The sequence below is a fragment of the Nicotiana attenuata genome, unplaced genomic scaffold (genome assembly GCF_001879085.1).
Source record: "Nicotiana attenuata strain UT unplaced genomic scaffold, NIATTr2, whole genome shotgun sequence".
Taxonomy (NCBI): domain Eukaryota; kingdom Viridiplantae; phylum Streptophyta; class Magnoliopsida; order Solanales; family Solanaceae; genus Nicotiana; species Nicotiana attenuata.
The window spans coordinates 276,449-282,448 of record NW_017670633.1 but is presented as its reverse complement, the minus strand read 5'-3'; positions in this window follow the sequence as shown (position 1 = coordinate 282,448).

The window sequence follows — 6,000 nt, the reverse complement described above, 5'->3', positions numbered from 1 at the left end:
GGATTGGGCATTGCGATCGCGGAGCAGGGACTGCGTTCGCATAGAGGAAAAATGATGACTCCCAGAATTAACTCTATGCTATCGCGGACCTATCTATGCAATCGCATAGAATAAATGATGACTCCCAGAATTAACTCTATGCTATCACGGACCTATCTATGCAATCGCATAGAACAAATGATGACTCCCAGAATTAACTCTATGCTATCGCGGAAGAAGTTGTGCGATCGCATAGCACAAAATACCCCCCCCCTGAAATTACACTATGCGATCGCGAACCTTCCTATGCGATCGCATAGTACAAAAGAACTGGACACCAGCAAATAGCAGAAAACCAGATTTTTCTAAGTCCAAAAACACTCCGACGCCTATCCGAAACTCTCCCGAGCCCTCGGGGCTCCCAACCAAACAGGTACACTACCTCAAAAACACCCTACGGACTTACTCGTGCGATCAAATCGCCAAAATAACATCAACAACTATGAATTTAGCATCAAAATCATGAAATCACTTAAGAACTTCAAATTTTCCAATTTTCTCAAATACGGTCCGATTCACATCATTTCAAGTCCGTTTCTTACCAAATTTCACAGGCTCAACTTAAACCACATATAAGACCTGTACCGGGCTCCGGAACCAGAATACGGGCCCGATACCATCAAATTTTAAACACATTTCATTTTTCAAAACTCATAAAATTTCCAGAAAATAATTTTCATTAAAAATTCATTTCTCGGGCTTGGGAATACGGAATTCGATTACGGGCATACGCCCAAGTCCCATATTTTCCTACGGACCCTCCGGGACCGTCAAATCGCGGGTCCGGGTCCGTTTACCTAAAATATTGACCGAAGTCAACTTAAATTTATTTTAAAGTCAAAATTCATTATTTTTCACAGATTTTCATATAATGGCTTTCCAGCTGCGCGCCCGAACTGCGTACGCAAATCGAGGTGAGGTAAAAGGAGGTTTTTAGGCCTCGAAAATGCTGAATTTGTTTTTCAAACAAGTGATGACTTTTTGGGTCATCACATCCTCCACCTCTAAAACAACTGTTCGTCCTCGAACGGACATAAGAAGGAAGTACCTGAGTCGGGGAAAAGATGGGGATAACGGCTCCGCATATCGGACTCAGACTCCCAGGTCGATGCCTCAGCAGGCTGACCTCTCCACTGAACACGAACAGAAGGAAAACTCTTTGATCTCAACTGACGAACCTGCCGGTCTAGAATAGCTACCGGCTCCTCCTCATAGGACAAGTCCTTGTCCAACTGGACAGTGCTGAAGTCTAACACGTGGGATGGATCGTCGTGATACTTCCGAAGCATGGACACGTGAAACACTGGGTGCACGACTGATAAACTCGGCGGCAACGCAAGTCTGTAAGCCACCTCTCCCACTCGATCAAGAATCTCAAACGGGCCGATGAACCTAGGGCTAAGCTTGCCCTTCTTTCCAAATCTCATCACGCCCTTCATAGGCGACACCCGAAGCAATACCCGCTCACCGACCATGAATGCCAAATCACGAACCTTACGGCCGGCATAACTCTTTTGCCTGGACTGAGCTATACGAAGCCTATCCTGAATGATCTTGAACTTGTCCAAGGCATCATGTGCTAGATCCGTACCCAACAACCGAGCCTCTCCCGGCTCAAACCATCCAACCGGAGACCGACACCGCCTACCATATAAAGCCTCATAAGGTGTCATCTGAATGCTCGACTGGTAGCTGTTGTTGTAGGAAAACTCCGCTAAAGGCAAAAATTGATCCCACGAGCCTCCAAAGTCAATGACACAAGCTCGGAGCATATCCTCCAAAATCTGAATAGTCCGCTCGGACTGCCCGTCCGTCTGAGGATGAAACGTTGTGCTCAGCTCAACCTGTGTGCCCAACTCTCGCTGAACTGCTCTCCAAAAATATGAGGTAAACTGCGTACCTCGGTCCGAGATAGACACGGGCACACCATGAAGACGGACAACCTCCTGGATATAGATCTCAGCTAACTTCTTGAAAAAATAGGAGACTGCCACAGGAATGAAATCTGCTGACTTGGTCAGCCTATCAACAATAACTCACACTGCATCGAACTTCCTCTGAGTCCGTGGGAGCCCAACAACGAAATCCATAGTGATACGCTCCCACTTCCACTCAGGAATCTCAATCTTCTAGAACAGACCACCCGGTCTCTAATGCTCGTACTTAACCTGCTGACAATTCAAACACCGAGCCACATATGCAACAATGTCCTTCTTCATTCTCCTCCACCAATAATGTTGTCATAAATCCTGATACATCTTGGCGGCGCCCGGATGCATAGAGTACCGGGAATTATGGGCCTCCTCTAGAATCAACTCCCGAAGTCCATCCACATTAGGCACACAAATACGACCCTGCATCCTCAAAACTCCATCATCTCCTAGTGTGACCTGCTTGGCATCTCCGTGCTGCACTGTGTCTCTGAGGACACATAGATGAGGATCATCATACTGCCAATCTCGGATACGCTCCAATAAAGAAGAGCGAGCAACTGTGCAAGCTAATATACGGCTGGGCTCAGAAATATCCAACCTCACGAACTGATTGGCCAAAGCCTGGACATCCAAAGGAAGCGGTCTCTCACCAATCGGAATATACGCCAGACTGCCCATACTGGCTGACTTCCTACTCAAAGCATCGACCACTACATTGGCCTTTCCCGGATGATATAAGATGGTGATATCATAGTCTTTTAACAGCTCCAACCACCTCCCCTGCCTCAAATTTAGCTCCTTCTGCTTGAACAAGTATTGCAAACTCTTGTGGTCCGTGAACACCTCACATGACACGCCATACAGATAATGCCTCCAAATTTTTAGTGCGTGAACAATGGCTTCTAACTCCAAATCATGGACTGGATAGTTCTTCTCATGAATCTTCAACTGACGCGAAGCATAAGCAATGACCTTGCCATTCTGCATCAACAACACACCAAGCCTAACACGAGATGCATCACAATAAACTGTATATGGGCCTGAACCTGTGGGCAAAACCAACATTGGCGTCGTAGTCAAAGTTGTCTTGAGTTTCTGGAAGCTCGCCTCACACTCATCCAACCACCTAAATTGGGCACCCTTCTGAGTCAACCTGGTCATCGGGGCTGCAATAGATGAAAACCCCTCCATGAACCGACGATAATAGCTTGCCAAACCCAAGAAACTCCGAATTTCTGTAGCTGATGTGGGTCGAGGCCAATTCTTGACTGCCTCTATCTTCTTCGGATCTACCTGAATACCCTCTGCTGAAACCACATGACCCAAGAAGGCAACCGAACTTAACCAAAACTCACACTTCAAAAACTTAGCATACAGTTGACTATCTATCAGAGTCTGAAGAACCACTCTCAGATGATGCTCATGCTCCTCCTGACTGCGGGGATAAATCAAAATATCGTCAATGAAGACTATCACGAACGAATCCAAGTAAGGCCTGAACACTCGGTTCATCAAATCCATGAAAGTTGTTGTGGCATTCGTCAACCCGAACGACATCACCAAAAACTCATAATGCCCGTATCGAGTGCGGAAAGCTGTCTTAGGGACATCAGACGCCCTAATCCTCAACTGATGGTAGCCAGATCTCAAGTCGATCTTAGGAAACACTTGGGCACCCTGAAGCTGGTCGAACAAATCATCAATCCTCGGCAATGGGTACTTATTCTTGATTGTGACCTTGTTCAATTGCCGGTAATCTATGCACATTCTCATCGATCCGTCCTTCTTCTTGACAAACAACACCGGCGCACCCCATGGCGAGACACTGGGCCTAATGAAGCCCTTATCAAGCAAGTCTTGCAACTGCTCCTTCAACTCTTTCAACTCAGGCGGGGCCATACGATATGGCGGAATAGAAATGGGCTGAGTGCCCGGGGCCAGATCAATGCAGAAATTAATATCCCTGTCGGGTGGCATACCCGGTAGGTCTGAAGGAAATACCTCAGGAAACTCACGGACAACGGGCACAGAATCAATAGAAGGGACCTCGGCACTAGAATCATGAACATATGCCAAATGGGCCAAACACCCATTCGCAACCATTCGCCGAGCCTTCATATATGAGATAACACTACGGGTAGAATGACCAGGAGTCCCTCTCCACTCTAAAAGAGGTAGACCCGATAAGGTTAAGGTCACAGTCTTGGCATGACAATCCAAGATGGCTTGGTAAGGTGACAACCAATCCATCCCCAGTATGACATCAAAATCGACCATGTCCAACAGTAATAAGTCTACTCGGGTCTCAAGACCCCCAATCACAACCACGCAAGAATGATGAACACGATCTACCATAATAGAATCACCCACCAGGGTGGATACATAAATAGGAGCACTCAAAGAATCACTGGGCATGACCAGATACGGCGCAATATAAGACGACACATAAGAGTGTGTAGACCTTGGATCAAATAGCACTGAAGCATCTCTACCGCAAACCAGAACAGTACCTGTGATAACTGCATCGGAAGCCTCAGCCTCAAGCCTGGCTGGAAGAGCATAACATCGGGGCTGGGCCCCACCACTCTGAACTACATCTATGGGACGGTCTACTGCTGGCTTGCCTCCACCTCTAGCGGCCTGAGCTCCACCTCTAACACCTCTACCTCCACCTCTAGCACCTCTGCCTCCACCTCTAGCTGGATGGGCGGGCTGTGGAACACTCGGTGCCTGAACCATGGCAAGGGAACCCGGATGCTGAGAGCTGCTCGATGTTCGAGGACAAAATCTAGAAATATGACCCATATCTCCACAAGTATAACAAGTCCTCGGCTGCTGAGACTGCTGACTCTGACGGCCTGAATGAGTTCCTCAATGAACCTCCTAACTCTCTCTCTCTCTCAGTGGGAAGAAACTTCTCCAAAAGCAGCTGAGAGATCTGATCCCAAGTCAAAGCTGGTGACCCAACTGGTCTAGCCAAACGATAATCTCTCTACCAAGTCTCCGAAGACATAGTTGCTCTATCACCGGTCTGTGTTGTTGCTCGCTGAAGAAGCGATACGTGACCTCGCCATTCGCGAAGGAACAGGAGTGGAAGTTCAACTAACACTGAGAAATCAAGTCGCACGACAGGAAAGAATAGATGTGAAGTTTTTCCTAACTCTGTAGCCTCTGGGATAAATACAGACGTCTACGTACCGATCCCCCAGACTCTACTAAGCTTGTCTGTGAGTTGTGACACCTATGTAGCCTAGAGCTCTGATACCAACTTGTCACGACCCGGATTTTCCACCCTCGGGAGTCGTGATGGCGCCTACTAGTGAAAGCTAGGCAAGCCAATCAACTGAATTATTTACCTCGTTTCCATTTTTAAATCCGTTAACAGTTATAAACCAACAGTTAATAATCAACAAAATTTAATAAACGGAAGATTTGGATTCCAAGTTTAATAATACTGCTAATGCCATTCCATAACAAATATACCCAAGACTGGTATCACAACTTCACAGACTATCTAAGATTACTACAAATAAAGGTCTGAAAGAAATAATACAACAATGTCTCTGGAAATACAAGAAGGAAACAGGAATAATAGATAGAAGGAGACGCCAAGGCTTGCGGACACCTGCAGGACTGCCTTGTGTCGCCTGATGAACAAGAAGCAGCAATCTCACTGCGGTCTGAAATCTACAGCACTGGGATCTGCACAAAAGAGTGCAGAGTGTAGTATCAGCACAACCGACCCCATGTGCTGGTAAGTGCCTAGCCTAACCTCCGCGAAGTAGTGGCGAGGCTAGGACCAGACTACCAAAATAAACATGTGCAGTTAAATCATATACAGCGGAACAATACAAGCAGAAATGTACAGCTAAGGATGGGAGGGGAAAACATGTTGTGGGGACATCGAATAATAACAGAAGAGCTAACGAATAAATATAAAGATCACCACACTTCAATTGAAGATAGGAAGGGGGATCATGCTGCAGGGTACAACAAGTACCAACAGAAATCCAACAATTAAATGTAG